At 41.2% G+C, this 19786-nt stretch overlaps 1 non-coding gene across 1 annotated transcript; it reads right to left on the bottom strand.

Moving 5' to 3' along the window:
• Positions 1 to 11420: 11420 nt before the first annotated feature.
• Positions 11421 to 11494, bottom strand: TRNAK-UUU. Its single transcript has one exon. It is a non-coding gene; the product is annotated as a tRNA-Lys (tRNA).
• Between the last annotated feature and the right edge of the window lie 8292 nt (positions 11495 to 19786).

Below are 19786 nucleotides of genomic sequence, written 5' to 3' on the forward strand. Positions count from 1 at the left end.
ATTGGTCCTTCAACTTTCAGAAATTACATTTCCGGAAGAAGAATTTTGCACAGTAACTTTAATGGACCCCGGCCAGGGGCTCTGCCCCTTGGACCCCGCTCTTGGGGGCGCTGTCCCCGAACCCCCGTCTAGTCATAACGAATTCAAATAAGTGTACACTCCGTACTTCCAACTTATTTGATGTATCATTATGATCTTATTGATCAAACCAGTTAATCCAATTACACTAAAATATCCAACAATCCTCCCCTATTTTAGTGCAATCATTGATTAACTAAAACAAGTCATCACAAAATTCAAACTTTTGCATAAATGAAATATCGTAACGATTGAATTTCACCTTAGCACATTATACACTCCATACATTCGAATACACATGGTGTCTCTAAGGATTGAACCATGGGAACTCACTTTGAATACATGAAGATAATGTACACAAAAGTTTACATACAAATATGTTCTATCTTGACACTATTTTTACTAGCCTATGTCATTATCCTTCAGAAACATGTCGAAGCCAAGTCCTAGCTTCTTGAAGCGGCTAACCTTCATGCTTATATAGGTAGTTCCTTTATTCTTGCACCTACATATGCAATTTTTCAAAAGAACTATTAAGAATATATACATTCAACCTCTTTAACTTGTAGGTTTGAACACATAGTCATTAGGTTCTATGACATAGAACCTATAACAAACAGAATTTTCAGGATATCCAAGGAATACACAATCTATCCCTCTTTGACCTACGGTCTTTATTTTAGGATCAGTTAGTCTTACCACAGCTCGACAACCCCAAACTCTGAGATAACTCAGTTTCGATGGTTTCTTATGCCAAAGTTCATAAGGGGTTATCTTGTTCCTTTTATTAGGAACTCTGTTCAATAAGTAACAGGCTGTTAACATAGCCTCACCCCAAAATCCTTCACTTAGGCCAGAATAGCATAACATTGAATTAACCATTTCTTTCAACGTTCTATTCTTTCTTTCCGCTACACCATTTTGTTGTGGTGTATATGGAGCAGTGGTCTGATGTACTATACTAGTAGATTCGAAATATACTGGATCATAATACTCACCTCCCCTATCAGTGCGAAGAACCTTAATCTTCACACCATGATGAAGCTCTACACTTTGTTTGAAGATTTTGAATTTATCAAGAGCTTCATCTTTTGAATGGCACAAAAACACATTGCAATATCTAGTAGCATCATCAATAAAAGTAACTACATACTTTTTATTTCCAAGTGATGGAGTAGAATGAAAGTCACACAAATCACTTTGTATAAGTTCTAATACCTTAGTATCCTTACTGATATGTTTATTGAAAGGTTGACGAGTAATCTTAGTTAACATGCAAGTTTTACACCTTTCATTATTCAACTCAAAAGCAGGTATTAAACTCATTTTCGACATGTCTTTCAATCTCTTGTAATGTACATGTCCTAATCTAGCATGCCACGATTCTGATTTACTAACATGATTACTAGTACTAGTCGAAGTCATGCAAACAGAATTATTAACAAAAGAAACATCTAGATTCAACCTAAACATACCACAAAGATAACCAAAGCCAATAAAAGTACCATGCCTTGACAGAATATATTTATCACTTTCTAAAACTTGTTTGTAACCACAATTGTTTAATACAATACCAGACACCAAGTTTTTACGAATACCGGGTACATAAACAACATTCTTTAACACTAAAGAGTTTCCGGAAGTAAAGACTAGGCTAACAGTTCCTAATCCTTTGATTGGTTCAGTTGCAACGTTGCCCATCTTCAACGAAGATCCATCTTCAATTGGTTTGAAATCTTTGAACCATTGATGATCCTTGCACACATGACACGTTGCACCCGAATCAACCCACCACGAGAGATCATCATCCTGCACATAAAGTGCTTCAGAAATTATTGATGCATAATAATTTTCAACCGAATGATCAGTAGGTACAGAAAATGAACCTGTTTGTTTTCCCGGATCCTTGGATCCACTAGTACCAGCCACGTTCTTTCCTTTACTTCCATCGTTTCCAGACTTGCAGTCCCGTTTGAAGTGCCCAGATTTACCGCACTTCCAACACATCAGTTTTGGCTTCTTATCCCCAGCCTTACTGTAATTTCCTTGAAACTTTCGTTTCCCTTGAAACGATCTTTTCTCTTTCCCAGCCTTGGAGGATTCACCCTCTTCCACCATGTTCACAGAAGAACCAACCATTGTTTTCCCATTACCGACAGAACCCTTTTCCATATCACGTATGGACTGCTCGATTTGGAAGTCACTTCCAAGTTCGACCAGATTCAACTCCTCTTTCTTATGTTTCAGATTGTTTTTAAAATCTTTCCAGGAGGGTGGCAGTTTATCGATAATGCTTGAGACAAAAATGGATTCATCCATTTTCATATCATATTGGGAAAACTGTCCCAATATTCTCAACAATTCATTGTATTGTTCCATTACAGGCCTCGAATCAACCATTTTATAATTAATAAAATTACCAACAAGAAACTTCTTGCTAGAGGCATCTTCTGCCATATATTTGGCTTCGAGAGAATCCCACAATTCTTTGGCAGACTCTACATTTTGATACACATCGAAAAGGGAATCAGACATACCGTTTAAGATGTGACCACGACATATGTAGTCGTCGTTCTCATACTTCATTCGCCTCCTCGTCTGTTCCAGAGTTTCATTTTCAACAGCCTCGGACATGGGAGTACTCAGAACATACACGACCTTCAGACCAGTTAACATGAAATGCATCTTCTTCTGCCAGCGTCTGAAATCCTGGCCAGCAAACTTATCCAACTTCGCAAAACCTTTCGTTGTTTCCTTCGTCGTTTCCTTGTTCGACATATTCAGATAATTATTTTGATCTTTGTTAGGAGATTTCCAAAATATGAACAACCGGATGTACTGAAAGGCGTGAAGAAACACTTTCAGATCAAAACAATTTGGCGGTTCTACCAAAATTCTGATCGGATACAATTCAGGTTTTTAGAAGATTAGTATGTAATCCTGTAATAAATTTGAACCCAGATATTGATCTTAAAGACGAGGAAGAAGATGAAACGACACATCCTTTCGTTTCCCTAACTGTTTTAACAGTTTTTTAGCGGTTTAAAGAAATTGCAAATTGGTCCTTCAACTTTCAGAAATTACATTTCCGGATGAAGAATTTTGTACAGTAACTTTAATGGACCCCGGCCAGGGGCTCTGCCCCTTGGACCCCGCTCTCGGGGGCGCTGCCCCCGAACCCCCGTCTAGTCATAACGAATTCAAATAAGTGTACACTCCGTACTTCCAACTTATTTGATGTATCATTATGATCTTATTGATCAAACCAGTTAATCAAATTACACTAAAATATCCAACAAAAAGAGCTGTAGTTACCGATCTGCTCCAGTTGATACAGTTTGAGCCAATCATAATCTGAGGAACAAGTTGTAATCCAGTATTATCACTAGGATGAAGATAGTAAGGGGCTCGAGTTATCCTCCAAAGTTGAATGATGTGAAGAGCTGCTGCTTCCGGCGTTGCCGGCGGTGTTGCCGACGTTGCCTCGAGCCATTACAAATTCAGAGTAAAATGCGGAAGCAAAAAATGTTCACTGATACCATGTACAAACTGGAAATCAAACATATATGAAGATATAAAAGATATTCACTCTCAATATAGAGAGGATAGAAACAAGAGAAGATATTTTCTCATTGATCAAAGTTATGAAAAATTACAGAGGAAAAGAAGCTAGCTACTTATTTATACTATCGCTCATTTAGCTAAGATGCAGCTACGGTGCAGACGAGTGCATGAGACTCAACCACACACGATAATCTTGTTGGTTTCTGGATTACAAGAGATAACAAAACCGGGCGTAATACAACCCAAAAGAAAAGAAAAAGAGGAACTGAACTTAAAAATTACAACGTAGAATCGAAACTACTAAACCAGTATGATTAGCCGAGTCGAGTAGGCCTCTTCCCGCAAGACGAGATACGCCCCGGTAGTGCTCTTCGGTTTGGCGTGTCGTCCCCAAAGGTAAAACGGCTATGTCTCTATTGATGCAGCACCGCAATCAGTAGAGCTCCGGCGAACGGGATGGAGGAGAGAGCAGAGCTTCGACAGAAGGACAATGCAGAGAGAGGGAGAGAGCTTATGCAGAGAATGCTTGTATGTGTGTCCTGATGCAGTGGTATGGCTAGCCTATTTATAGGCCAAGCCACCATGCAGGGTCAACCAGCCATTGAAGGCTCATCATGGCAAATTCGTAACCGACGTCGGTTACAGGCGTGTGGCTGGAGTGTGCCACCCGTATGTGGAGCGTGTGGATTTCTCACGTGGCAGCAGTGACTGTGCCTCGCTTGACGACGTGTCAAGCCACTTGGATTGTTGACTCGGCGGTGGTCCAAAAAGAATAGTTTGGGCCAAGCCCCAAGCCCAAAGACCACCCAAAGACCAATTGCCAAGATCCAAGTCCAAGATCAAGATCAAGATCGAGATCGAGATCGGGATCGGGATCGGGATCGGGATCGGACCCGCGAGCGCGAGCACGAGCACGAGCACGAGCACGGGCTCGGGCTCGGGCTCGGGCTCGGGCGGGCAGCGGCGGCGGCGCGCGCGTGTGTGCGCGTGTGGGCTCTTTCACCCATCTTGGTCCACTATAATTATTAAGTAACATAAAGTCACTTAATTTATACACATTAAAAGATGTGTTAATCCTCCAATGTGGGATAATTAACACTAGTTAATTATTCCCTAAGCTCCAACTCCAAGCTTTAATTAAAAGCTAATTATGCCCAACTTTAATCCACTATTTCTCACTCACCGGAAATCGGATTTGAGAAAGTGAATATACTACATTTATCTACGTAAAATGTAGATCGACGCTATGTCATTTAATTTCACAAAATTAAATGTCTCGTCACATTTATTATTTGGTCAAAATCCATTGACCGGGCATATTTAATACCATGATTTCTACAATCCCCCACATGAGTGGAAATAGCCGAATGCATATGCATGCAGACACAAGCTCAACCCTCGAGAGGTATATAAGCATAAGGATAGGTAGTTGTTGACTTTGAACCCTCCATAGTCGACACCATCGGATACACAGGCGGTTTAGTAGCGCGATGCTTTGAACTAATCCCCCACGGCGTGCACCGAGACAATGGTGTTAATGCTTAAATACCTCAACCTCATCCGTTCTCACGTTCTGTGTCCATTGCGGTCTTGGACACCACTTTGAATTCATAAGTGCGTTTTTTTTATGAAGCGACCACACTTCGCACTTACATAGGTGATTCTTAGTCAAGTACCTTGCCATACTTGGTCTCTTTGAGAATTCCACCTCTTTGAGATCCTTAAGAACCATTAAAAGTCATAGACTTAGCCTTTACCACTAGGCAAACTCTCCAACACTCTATTGCTCTCTAGGGAATAGATATAGTTTGAGTGTTTTTCCATGAACTCTCATAGCTTAGTTGTCCCTTTGAACCAAGTTCTTGGGATCTCCAGTCATCATGGTTGGGTTACCACTATGACAATTCTTTAGTTTGTGGATTTCAAACCCATTCCCTCTAGCAACTTATTCATTTGATCACGGTTTAACCCTTTGGTTAGCGGATCCGCTAGATTATCCGCTAGATTATCTATTGACTTCACATAGTCAATTGTAATCACCCCTGTTGTGATCAAATGTCTCACGGTGTTATGTCGTCGACGTATATGTCGAGACTTACCGTTATAGAAGCCATTGTTTGCCCTTCCAATAGCTGCTTGGCTATCGCAGTGAATCAGCACTAGTGGCACTGGCTTAGACCAACATGGAATGTCTTCAAGGAAGTTCTTAAGCCACTCGGCTTCCTCACCAGCCTTATCCAAGGCAATGAACTCCGATTCCATTGTTGATCGGGCTATACAGGTCTGTTTTGTGGATTTCCACGATACAGCACCACCCCCAATAGTAAAGACATATCCACTTGTTGAAAGTGAGTCTCTATTATCGGATATCCAATTGGCATCACAGTACCCTTCAAGTACCGGGGGGGTATCTCGAGAAGTGTAGCCCAAGATTTTGAGTGTGTTTTAAATATCTCAAAATCCTCACAAGAGCTCTCCAATGCTCTTTGCTTGGATTGCTCGTGTAACGAATCAACTTGTTCACGGCACAAGCAATGTCAGGTCGAGTGCAATTAGTCAAATACATAATGCATCCGATCACCCGTGCATACTCTTCTTGTGCAATGGGCTCGCCTTTGTTTTTGCTCAAGTGAACGTCGAGTTCAATTGGAGTCTTAACCGGCGCGCCATCATAGGCTTTGAATTTATTCAATATCTTCTCAACATAATGTGATTGTGTTAAGATGATTCCATCATTCGTTCTTAGAATCTTCATTCCAAGAATTACATCGGCTAGACCCATGTCTTTCATGTCAAAGTTTCTCTTTAACATGACCTTTGTATCGTTAATTACTTGAGTGTTGCTACCCAAGATTAACATATCATCAACGTAGAGACACACTATAACATGACCGTTATTAGTGCTCTTGATGTAGACACATTTATCGCACTCGTTGATTTTAAACCCATTTTACAACATCACATTATCAAACTTCAAGTGCCACTGCAATGGCGCTTGTTTCAATCCATATAGAGATTTTACTAGCTTGCATACCTTTTTCTCTTGTCCAGGTACTACAAACCCTTCGGGTTGTTCCATATAGATTTCATTTTCTAGTTCACCATTTAGAAACGCGGTCTTTACATCCATTTGATGAATCTCAAGATTGTGCAATGCAGCAATAGCGAGAAGCACTCGGATAGATGTAATCCTTGTTACAGGTGAATAGGTATCGAAGAAGTCATGTCATTCCTTTTGTTTAAAACCCTTTACTACTAATCGGGCTTTTTATTTATCCACTGTTCCATCGGCCTTAAATTTCCTTTTAAGTACCCATTTGCAACCTAGAGGTTTCGCACCTTCAGGTAGATCTACCAACACCCAAGTGTGGTTTAGCAAAATTGAATCAATTTCGCTTTGAACAACTTCTCTCCAATGCAGCCCGTCTGGGCCAGCAAAGGCTACTTTTATCGATGTTGGTTCTTCATCCAACATGAAAGCAATGTAGTCAGGACCAAAAGTTTTTGGTGTTCTGACTCTATTACCACGTCTTAGTACTGTATCTTTTGGATCGGGCCTTGCACGCTTGCGCGATTCAGGTTCCGCATCCGCTGATTTAGAACTAGTGGCTTCTTCTTCCACTGGTTTAGAACTAGTGGCTTCTTCAATTCTTGTCTCAGAATTGGTTACGACTTTTTCTTTGTCTTTGCAAGGAAAAGTATTTTCCAGAAATACGGCATTCCTTGACTCAATTGTTGTCCCTACTGTGATAGTCGATATTTCAGACTTGTGAAAAACAAATCGATATGCACTACTGTTAAGTGCATATCCAATGAAGATGCAATCAACCGTCTTAGGTCCGATTGTAACTTCTTTGGGCGGAGGAACCATCACCTTTGCCAAACACCCCCACACTTTGAGGTATTTGTAGGATGGCTTCCTTCCCTTCCACAACTCATAAGGAGTGACATCTTTTCCTTTGAGAGGGATCTTATTCAGGATATAGTTGGCTGTCAAGACAGCTTCCCCCCACATGTTATGTGGTTATCCTGAAGTTAGAAGCAGTGCATTCATCATCTCTTTTAGAGTTCGATTTTTGCGTTCTGCAACACCATTAGATTGTGGTGAATATGGAGCAGTTGTTTGATGAATTATACCACTTGCGTTGCATAACTCCTCAAACGGGGCTACATATTCTCCTCCTCTATCGCTTCGAATCATTTTGATTTTACAACCAAGTTGATTCTCAACTTCGTTCTTATAATTTTTGAACGCCTCTATTGCTTCATCTTTACTTCTTAAAAGATAAATGTAGCAATATCTTGTGCAATCATCTATGAAAGTGATAAAGTACTTTTTACCACCTCTTGTTTGCACCATCTTTAAATCACATACATCCGTGTGAATTAATTCAAGGGGTTTTGTGCTTCGTTCAACCGAATGAAACGGCAACTTAGTCATTTTTGCTTCAAGACAAATTTCACATTTATCTTGATTATCCACTTTATTAGCCTTTAGTAAATCTAAATTTACTAATCTTTTAATGACTTTTGAATTTACATGTCCCAATCTACAATGCCACAAATTTGAAGACTCGGTCAAATAAGAGGAAGTAGATGCTTTATTATTATTAGCCAATGGCTTTGCAACACTGTGAGTTGCTACACTAAGCTTGAAAAGCCCATCGGTTACATAACCTTTTCCGAGGGATTTTCCAAACTTATACAAGACAAACCTATCAGACTCAAATACAAGTTTAAACCCCTTATAAACTAGTATTGATCCTGACACTAGGTTCTTGCGGATGTCTGGGACATGCAGCACATCCTTCAAAGTGATTGTGACGCCAGACGTCATCATGAGAATCACGTTGCCAACGCCGAGGATTTCGGACGATGCTTGATTCCCCATGTTGATTTTCCTTCCTTCAACAGCCGTGTAGGAGGCAAACTTGCTCCTGTCGGAGCAAACATGAGCAGTAGCGCCGGTGTCGATGTACCAGCCTCCCTTGTTATCAACAAGGTTAACCTCTTCAGTGACCACTGCAATGAGTTCGTTCTCATCCCAGTCTTTGAACTCCTTCTCAACGACGTGGGCTGTCGGCTTCTTCTTCTTGCTGCGGCAGTCTTTAGCAAAGTGGCCAGGTTTGCCACACTTGTAGCAGTCGCCTTCAAACTTCTTTGAAGGCTGCTTTCCCTTCTCTTTGTCGTTTGGACGGTTTGGGCGAGGGCGTTTGTTGGAGGGACCGCTCCGCTCCAACAGGTTGGCTTTGGCTTCATTTGGGGTGAAGCCCTTAGCCTTTTGATCACTTTTGCGCACGTCGGACTCAATGCGCAACTTCACGATCAAGTCTTCAAGGGTCATCTGCTTTCGCTTGTGCTTGAGATAACTCTTGAAGTCCTTCCAACTTGGAGGGAGCTTGTCAATGATCGTGCACCTTAGGAACTTATCGGGCAAGGTCATCCCTTCAGCCACTAAGGAGTGGATGATCATTTGGAGCTCTTGGACTTGCTCCATAATAGGACGAGAATCGACCATTTTGTAGTCATTGAATTTGGCTACTATGACGTTCTCGGTGCCTGCAGCATTATCTATGATATACTTCTTTTCTAGGCTTTCCCACATTTGTTTAGATGTAGTTACATTGGAGTATACATTGTAGAGGCTATCATCTAATGCACTTAAAATAAAATTTTTACATAGATAATCCCCTTTTCTCCAAGCTTCATAGTCCGCCATGACTTCGAGCCTAGTCTCTTGGTCACTTGGCGCTGGCGGCTCATTTTCCGTGAGGAAGTTGGCGACGCCCAATGTTCTCAAGTAGAACAACATCTTCTGGTACCACCGCTTGAAGTCAGATCCTCCAAACTTTGGTGGCTTCTCGGCGGGTGGCATCATTCTTGGTGCCATAGGTGCCGCACTTGGTCCATTGAAGGAACCAATTCCGTTGGCCCCGAAGGAGCCAACAACTTGGTTGGGCATAGAGCCCCCCATGTTCGTGTTGGGCATAGTGCCCCCCACATTCGTGTTGGGCATAGTGCCCCCCACATTCGTGTTGATCCCGGAAGATCCAACACCAGTATTGAGCCCAAAGGCACCAACACTCGATCCATTAAAGGATCCGAGGGAACCACTAAAAGTGGAACCAACCGAACCACCAAAGGTGGAACCAGTGGACGCCCCGAAGGGGTTGTCCCAAACCCAAGGGACGGTGGATGAGGCAGCTGGGAAGTCGGGGGTTGGCATCATCGAGGGAATCGATGAAGTGTTGACCGGTCCAGTGGTCGCCATGGTGGAGGGAATGGCGGCGGTGGTGGTGGCAGCAGCGTTGTTGGATTCAGTCGACATCTCCAGCAAAGGTTTAAGTTTCGAAAGTTTTTAGTTCAGTTTAAAAGGTCCAAATCCCTTCAAAGGCAAGTTATCTCGTCTTGCGATTGTTGGTTTCTGGATTACAATAGATAACAAAACCGGGCGTAATACAACCCAAAAGAAAAGAAAAGGAGGAACTGAACTTAAAAATTACAACGTAGAATCGAAACTACTAAACCAGTATGATTAGCCGAGTCGAGGAGGCCTCTTCCCGCAAGACGAGATACGCTCCGGTAGTGCTCTTCGGTTTGGCGTGTCGTCCCCAAAGGTAAAACGGCTACGTCTCTATTGATGCAGCACCGCAATCAGTAGAGCTCCGGCGAACGGGATGGAGGAGAGAGCAGAGCTTCGACAGAAGGAAAATGCAGAGAGAGGGAGAGAGCTTATGCAGAGAATGCTTGTATGTGTGTCCTAATGCAGTGGTATGGCTAGCCTATTTATAGGCCAAGCCACCATGCAGGGTCAACCAGCCATTGAAGGCTCATCATGGCAAATTCGTAACCGACGTCGGTTACAGGCGTGTGGCTGGAGTGTGCCACCCGTGTGTGGAGCGTGTGGATTTCTCACGTGGCAGCCGTGACTGTGCCTCGCTTGACGACGTGTCAAGCCACTTGGATTGCTGACTCGGCGGTGGTCCAAAAAGAATAGTTTGGCCCAAGCCCCAAGCCCCAAGACCAATTGCCAAGATCCAAGTCCAAGTCCGAGTCCGAGATCGAGCACGGGCTCGGGCTCGGGCGGGCGGGCGGCGGCGCGCGCGTGTGCGCGCGTGTGGGCTCTTTCACCCATCTTGGTCCACTATAATTATTAAGTAACATAAAGTCACTTAATTTATACACATTAAAAGATGTGTTAATCTCCAATGTGGGATAATTAACACTAGTTACTTATTCCCTAAGCTCCAACTCCAAGCTTTAATTAAAAGCTAATTATGTCCAACTTTAATCCACTATTTCTCACTCACCGGAAATCGGATTTGAGAAAGTGAATATACTACATTTATCTACGTAAAATGTAGATCGACGCTATGTCGTTTAATTTCACAAAATTAAATGTCTCGTCACATTTATTATTTGGTCAAAATCCATTGACCGGGCATATTTAATACCATGATTTCTACATATCTCTCTTCTAACTAATAACTAACTTCTACCTGTATGCCAACTCACACTAATTTCCTTCTTATTATCTCGGACTTCCTTCTCCTTATTGTCACATTTAGCTCATTTTAGTTCACTTTCAACAGTGATCATCAATGCGTGGAGTTTGGAGATGGATTCATTGTTTCAGTAGCTCAAGAGAGATTTTAGAGACCAATTTTCAAATTCGGACACTCACCATAAATAAAAGATGTTGATGAACTAAGCAAAAATAAAATCTTAATTTTAAATTTCGACATTTCAATATAATAATAATAATAAAACATAATCAACGCCGTCTGTGGGGAAGCGAACCCGCAACCATGTGGTTAAAAACCACGCGCTCTACCAACTGAGCTAAGACAGCTTATTAGTATATACTTTTTTGTTTTATTATATTATTATACTTTAAAAAATTTTAATTTCACTTGTGGGAGAAAAAACTAAAGTAAAAGAAATGATGTGAATGTATAATGAAAATATTAATCTCATTGGTGCAATTTTTTTTCCAATAATTTATGTGTCCAAATATCATGATTTGTTTGCATGTTATTTTTAAACGATCTTTTCAAAGGGCGCATAAGTACATAACACTAACATGTCAATCTAAGATAACAAGTTGTATTGCTACAATGTGCCAAAAATTTAGCCCAAGGGCATTCAATTTTGGTCGAGCATGTGATGAAGCTATCAAAGTACAGCATACATCTATAAAATTAACAAAGGTTGTGATCAAAGGAAAAAATAACTGAAATTTCAATATATAATCCTACTAAAAGGGAGAAAAAGGCATAAAGCTCAATCGACATAATCTTCCATTCACTTGTCTATCATCTTACATCTATAGAATTAACAAAGGTTGTGATCAAAGGAAAAAATATCTGAAATTTCAATATATAATCCTGTTGGAATCGTGTTTGGTTAATGGACTTTGACCAATATAAATGTGACGAGATATTTAATTTTGTTAAATTAAATGCAATAGCGACAATCTACTTTCGGAGTAGATGTCCGTGGTATATTCATTTTCTCTAAACCGATTCCCGGTGAATGAGAAATTATGAATTAAAGTTTGTCACAATGGTGAGCTATAAAGGAGCTATGAGATAAACCAATGGATTAATTAAAAGAGTTAATTATCATACATTGGTGGAGAGAACCTTATTAAACATTGATTTAATAAGATGAATTATTACGTGTAATAATTATGACCCAAGTGCACAACGGGTCCCAAGAGGTCCACGACGGACCCCGACACATAGCGGGTGACAAAAGGTCCCCGATGGACCCCGACGCATCGTGTGACCAAAAGGTTCACGATGAACCCTGTCATGTAGCGTGTCCAGATGCATCAGTCTCCTCTAGCTCCCGTAACGGCTAGTAACCCCCGACGGTTACAATCAAAGCCATCATGACACACATAATGGCCGTTGACTCCATCAATGCCCATGAGTGGACTTGGCCTATAAAGAGACATGCATCCATTGCATTATCTACACAACATTAGACACAACAAGAAAGCATATCATTTGCATAGCTCTCTCCCTCTCATTGCATAGTCTTCCGTCGAAGCTCTGCTCTCGCCATCATCCAGTTCGCCAGAGCTTGTTCTGTTTGCGGTGCTGCAACGAACAAGACGAAGCCGTTTGATCTTTGGGGATGACACGCCAATCCGAGAGCACTACCGGGGCGTATCTCGTCTTGCGGAAAGAGGATTGCTCGACTCGGCTTATATCTTAACGGTTTATAGTTTCGATTATTGTTTTGTTATTTCAATTCAGTTTATTGTGCTTTTATCTTCGTTCTTCATTTGGGTTGTATTACGACCGGTTAGTGTATCTTTGTACCACAGAGTTAAATTATTCAAAGAAATCCCAACAATCGCAAGACGAGATATACTTGCCGTTGAAGAAGGAGATTGAACTTTAAATTGAATCTAAAACTTTCGAAACTAATACCTTAGCATGGAGATGGATCTTGTCGTTGTGGTCTCCGCCGTGAGTGCGACTCCCGTCGAGTTCTAATCATTACCTTGATTACCCAAGCGCCTTGAGCGCTTACCAACCCGTTTGGGTCAACTGGCGCATCCACCTTGAGTGGCACCGATGGTTCAAAATTAAGTGGTTCCGTAGGATCCTTGATTAGATCGGGTGTTTGATCTTTCAGGGTCAACACGGGTATTGGGGCCTTCGGGGCCAACACAAAATATGACGGTTCCACTTTTAGTGGTTCCGCGAGATCCTTCAATGGATCGTGTGTTAAGTCATTTGGGATCAACACGAGTGTTGTGGCCTTCGGGGCCAACACGCAAATTGACAGTTCCACTATTAGTGGTTCCGTGAGATCTACCATAGAATCAAGTGTTGAGGCCTTCTGGGTCAATACGTGTGTTGGGGCCTTAGGGGCCAACACGAGAACTAGCTGTTCCACGTTTAGTGGCTCCATAGAATCCTCTAATGGATTGAGTGTTGGGACTGTCGAGTCCAACATGAGAGTTGATGCCTTTGGATCAACACGACTGACTCCAATGTGGGTGAAAGACCATCGTCCCCGTGGACAAGGTCTTTGGGCGTGTCCCATTAGTCCCAAGGAACGTCTCCCGTCGTCGGGAGACATTTGCTCCCGTCCGTGCCTTAAAAATATTCGTCGGGAGACATGGGGAGACATTTGGCTCCCATTCGTGCCTTAGCAAATGTCGGGAGACATTTGGCACACGTCTGTCTCCCGTTCATCGGGAGACATGGGGAGACATTTTTGTTCCTGTTCGTGCCTTAAAAATGTTGGAAGACATTTGGCACACGTTGGTCATAAGGGACGTTTCCCGTTCGTCGGGAGATATGAGGGACATTCGGCTCCCGTCAGTGGCATGGGATATGTCGGGAGAAATTTTTGCACCCTTCGGTCTCCCGTTCTTCGGGAGACATGGGCTCCCATCCGTGCCTGGGGAAATGTCAGTAGACGTTTTGCACCCATCGGTCTCCCGTTCGTCGGGAGACATGGGGAGACATTTGGCTCCCATTCGTGCCTTAGCAAATGTCGGGAGACATTTGGCACACGTCTGTCTCCCATTCGGCGGGAGACATGGGAAGACATTTTTGTTCCCGTTCGTGCATTAGCAAATGTTGGGAGACATTTGACACACGTCGGTCTCCCGTTCGTCGGGAGACATGGGGATAATTTTTGTTCCCATTCATGCCTTAGCAAATGTTGGGAGACATTTGGCACACATAGGTCTCCCGTTCGGTGGGAGACATAGGGAGACATATTTTGTTCCCGTTCGTGCCTTAGCAAATGTCAAAGACATTTAGCACACGTCGGTCCCAGAATATCGGGAGACGTTTGACACCCGTCAGTGTCTTGAAAAATGTCGGGAGACATTTTGCACCCGTCCATCCCACGGGGAGATGTCGGGAGAAACTTGCACCCGTCTGACTCTTGGGAGATGCGGGAGATATTTGGCACCCGTCCAAATGTCGGGAGACAGATGACTCCATGAATGAAGCCACCAACCAAGATGCTTGGTCGAGCCAACTTCATTAAAGATGCCAAAGGCAACATAGCCGTCATGGTAACTGAGGAAGTCAACCACGTCGAGAATAAGAGTGGTTGGTATATCGACACGGGCATTACTGCCCACGTGTGTGCCGATAGAAGTAAGTTCTATACTTACAAGACTGTTGAGAGGAGGAAGCTCAACATGGAGAACCAAGCCTCGTCCAATTGTGTCGACTTTGGAGATATGGTCCTCAAGATGACGTCTGACGTGACAATCACTCTGAAGGAAGTGTTACATATCCCGGACATACACAAGAACCTAGTTTTAGATCAATACTTGTAAATAAGGGTTTTAAACTTGTATTTGAGTCTGATTAGTTCTTTGTGTATATGTTTGGAAAAACCCATCGGAAAATGTTATGTAACCGAGAGTGTAACGGCTATTCACCGTGTTGAAAAGCCATTGGCTTGTAATGAAAATGCTACTACTTCTTCCTATTTGACTGAGTGTTCAAATTTGTAGCATTTTAGATTAGGACATGTGAGTCCTAATGATATAGAACGGTTAGTAAACTTGGATTTACTAAAGATAAATGATGTCAATACCCAAACAAATGTGAGATTTGTCTTGAGGGAAAAATGATTAAGTAACCGTTTCATTTTGTTGAACGGAACACGAAATCCCTTGAATTAATTCACACCAATGTATGTGATTTAAAGTTTGTGCAAACTAGAGGTGATAAAAAGTACCTTATCACGTTCATAGATGATTGCACAAGATATTGCTATCTTTTAAGAAGTAAAGATAAAGCAATTGAAGGGTTCAAAAGGAACGAAGTCGAGAATCAAGATGTAAAATTAAAATGATTCCAAGTGATAGAGGAGACGAATACGTAGCCCTGTTTGAGAAATTATGCAATGCAAGTGGTATAAATCATCAAACGACTACTTCATATTTACCACAATCTATTGGTGTTACAGAACGCAAAAATTGAACTCTTAAAGAGATGATGAATGCATTGCTGATCGGTTAAAGGATGCCCCAGGACATGTGGGGGAAGCTGTTTTGACAGCCAAATACATCCTAAACAAAATCACACCCGAAGGTAAGGATGTCATTCCTTATTGGTTGTGGAAGGTAAGGAAACCATCCTACAAATACCTCAAAGTGTGGGGGTGTTTTACAAAGGTAATGGTTCCTCCGCCGAAAGAAGTTACAATCGGTGATGAAACGATTGATTGCATCTTTATTGGGTATGCACTTGTTAGTAGTGCATATCGATTTGTTGTCTATAAGTCTAAAATAACGACTGTGACCGTAGGAACAACAATCTAGTCAAGAAATGTAGTATTTCTTGAAAAATATATTTCCTCACAAAGACGAGGAAAATGTTGCATCCAATTCTGAGACCAGAATTGAGGATGAAACCACTAATTCTGAATCAGCGGATGAAGTGCCAGAATCGCACAAGCGAACAAGGTCAGATCCAACGATACAGTACTAAGACGTGGTAGTATGGTCAGAACACCAAAGACCTTTAGTCCTGACTACATTGCTTTTATGTGGATGAAAAATCAACATCAATAAAAGGAGCCTTTGCTGCCCCTGACAGGTTGCATTGGAGAAAAACTGTTCAAAGCGAAATTGATTCAATTTTGCTAAACCACACATGGGTTGTTGGTTGATCTACCTAAAGGTGCTAAACCTTTAGGATACAAATGGGTCATTAAAGTGAAGTTTAAGGACGATGGAACAGTTGCTAAGTATAGAGTATGATGGGTAGTCAAAGGCTTTAAAGAAAAAGGGTACGATTTGTTCGATACCTATTCACCTGTAATGAGGATTACATTAATTTGAGTGCTTCTCGAGATTACTGCTAAAACGGCGTTTCTAAATGGTGATTTAAGATGAAATCTATATGGAACAACCTGAAGGTTTTGTAATACCTGCACAAGAGAGAAAGGTTTGCAAACTGGTTAAGTCCCTCTATTTGATAATGTGATTTTATCAAATGGATTAAAAATTAACAAATACGACAAATGTGTCTACATTAAGAACACTAATAATGGATACATTATAGTGTGTCTCTACGTTGATGGTATGTTAATCATGGGCAGTTACACCCAAGTGATTAATGATACGAAAACCATGTTAAAGAGAAACTTTGACATGAAGGGAATGAGTCTAGTGTCACGCCCGCATTTTCTAAGGATAGAAAACACGGTTGATCGCGACTAGGGGAGGATTAAAGAAGCGGGAAAGAAAGGGGAAAACAACGCAACTCGACCATAGCTCGAAACAAATGGGAATAGCTCGAATAAAATCAGAATATCTCAACAATCAACATTCAACAACTCAAAAATGAATATTACCTCAACGATACAAGAACTCAAAAGAAAGACAACTACTCAGCGGAAGCATTTGAGAGAAGGAATATGCCACGTGTGAAGACATGACACATTCTAAACACTTAAATTTCTTCAACGGTCTTGCTCAACACCCACCGCACCCGTCACGCTCAACCTGCAATTTTTAAAAGAAAAGCAGGGCTGAGTACTTGATGCACTCAGTGGACTCATGCCGAAATCATTTTATAAAAAGTATTTATCATGCCACCATTGAGTGACCTCGGGTTTAACTTTGAAAATGCCCGAGACACTAAAATCATATCCATTGTAAAATTCGACTGATCAGTCATTTTCCCATAGATGTCTACCATATCTGATCCATTGATGACAAAGAATGTGGCCACATTCCAAGTCACTAGACCGGCCGACCCAAGACGGTTCACGATCCCCATTGGTGTACACTAGCCTTAATAGGGACTCACTCCCTAGACAAACCCGAATTCGATTATCCATTGATGGCAAAAGCCACATCATATAGGTTCCATAGAATAAAACAAAACACGGCATGACAAATATTCGTATCATTTTCACATAAAAATATACTTGGGGCATTGCCCATATTTAAAAAGAAAGCCAACCTCGCTTGCTTATACCACACAATCACGACTTTACGCAACCTTTTACTCTTGGTACCCTCGTACGTGCAACAACCCTTGTCAATATCACCACACAATCAGGTTTTCCATTATTACAATTATCATGCATGTCCTATCGTTCCTTTCATCGTTTTCTTAGATTGCTCATTCCCGAACGTTCATCAACATAAGGAAAAACATGCCATAATACTTCTCAACGTGTTACACATAATCATGCCATAGGATACCTTCTTAAATCATACATGCATCATATAATTCATTAAAACTTAGCAACAAGTGATATTTTCACCTAACAACAAAACTGGCAGAATTGCGCGGTTGGTTTGTAAAAATCATTTAAAATTCATCCGGTCTCCTTTGGAGCTGAAACTTTTCCACAATACAGTAGACACATAAAATATCATTCAATTAAAATTTCACATCAAAATAATCTTTTTAGGTCGGTCAAATCGAAAACGTAACTCCCTGGTCGAGAAAAACAATTTCTAGCAGAACTGGGCAGTCAACTTCAAAAATTCACCAAAAATACATCTTTCGTCCAAATAGGTTGAAATTCACACACCACACAGAAGACACCTTAAGGTTTACTCAGAAAAAAGAATCGTATAAAAAGGAGTTCGTTTGGTCGGTCAAACATGCGTCGGAACCTACTGTCCGAATACTACAGATTTCATGCTCCAAAATTCGAGTTATCCTAAATGAATGCAAGGAAATCAAGGCTGGGAATTGATCGGTGATTACCTTCTTAGGCGGCAGAAAACTCTCTTCTCCAACTCGGTTCTTTCTCTAAATTTTAGTTCCTAGTTTTTCTTGGTATTGAATTTATGTGTAGAAAGATCGTGGGATTGATTGGATATATATAGGCAAAACTGATAGATATTGATGGATTTGGTGGTTGGAGAGATTTTAGGGAGTATAGATATGGGGAAATCGTTTGGTGATATGGTTTAGAGAAATATATTTGACCAAGTCAACTAGGAAAAGATTTAATTAGATTTATTTGATTTTTTTTTTCTTTTTTTTTACGGGTGTTACATCTAGCCAATGAGATATTTGGAGTGAAAATCTAAGAAAATTCGAAGGAATCAACTTGACACAATCTCATTATGTTGAGAAGGTACTAGAGAGATTCAACGCCTATGATGGCGTGTAGGCTAAGATGCATGTAGAATTCAATGTTCATTTGAGCAAGAACAAGGGTGAGCCGCTGCACAAGAAGATTATGCACGGGTCATTGGGTGCATTATGTATTTGACTAATTGCACTATACTATACCTACTTGCGTCGTGAACAAGTTGAGTCGTTACACGAGAAATCCAAGCAAAAAGCATTGGAAATCTCTTGTAAGAGTGTTGAGGTACTTGAAGTATACTCAAAATCATGGGCTAAGCCAGTACCCCCAGTGTTGATTCACTGTGATAGCTAAGCTGCTATAGGATGGGCAAACAATGGCTTGTACAATGGTAAGTCTCGACAGATTCGTCGACAACATAATACGTGAGACATTTGATTACAACAGAGGTGATTACATTTGACTAAGAGAAGTCAATAGATAATCTAGCGGATCCTCCGAAGCTTGTTCTGTTTGCGGTGCTGCAACGAATAAGACGAAGCCTTTTATCTTTGGGGACGACACGCCAATCCGAGAGCACTACCGGGGCGTATCTCGTCTTGCGGAAAGAGGACTCCTCGACTCGGCTTATATCTTAACGGTTTATAGTTTCGATTATTGTTTTGTTATTTCAATTCAGATTATTGTGTGAATGTGTAATGAAAATATTAATCTCATTGGTGCAATTATTTTTCCAATAATTTATGTGTCCAAATATCATGATTTGTTTACATGTCATTTTTAAACGATCTTTTCAAATAACACGAACATGTCAATCTAAGATAACAAGTTGTATTGCTACAATGTGCCAAAAATTTAGCCCAAGGGCCTTCATTTTTGGCCGAGCATGTGATGAAGCTATCAAAGTACAACATACATCTATAAAATTAACAAGGGTTGTGATCAAAGGAAAAAATATCTGAAATTTCAATATATAATCCTACAAAAAAAGGCATAAAGCTCAATCAACAGAGGATTGTGATGCTTAGGAGAAAATTTGGAGCGTGCACAACAGAGGATGAAAGCAGCTGCTAACAAGCACCGCCGT

This window comes from Salvia splendens, chromosome 2 (genome assembly GCF_004379255.2).
Source record: "Salvia splendens isolate huo1 chromosome 2, SspV2, whole genome shotgun sequence".
In the NCBI taxonomy this organism is placed as follows: domain Eukaryota; kingdom Viridiplantae; phylum Streptophyta; class Magnoliopsida; order Lamiales; family Lamiaceae; genus Salvia; species Salvia splendens.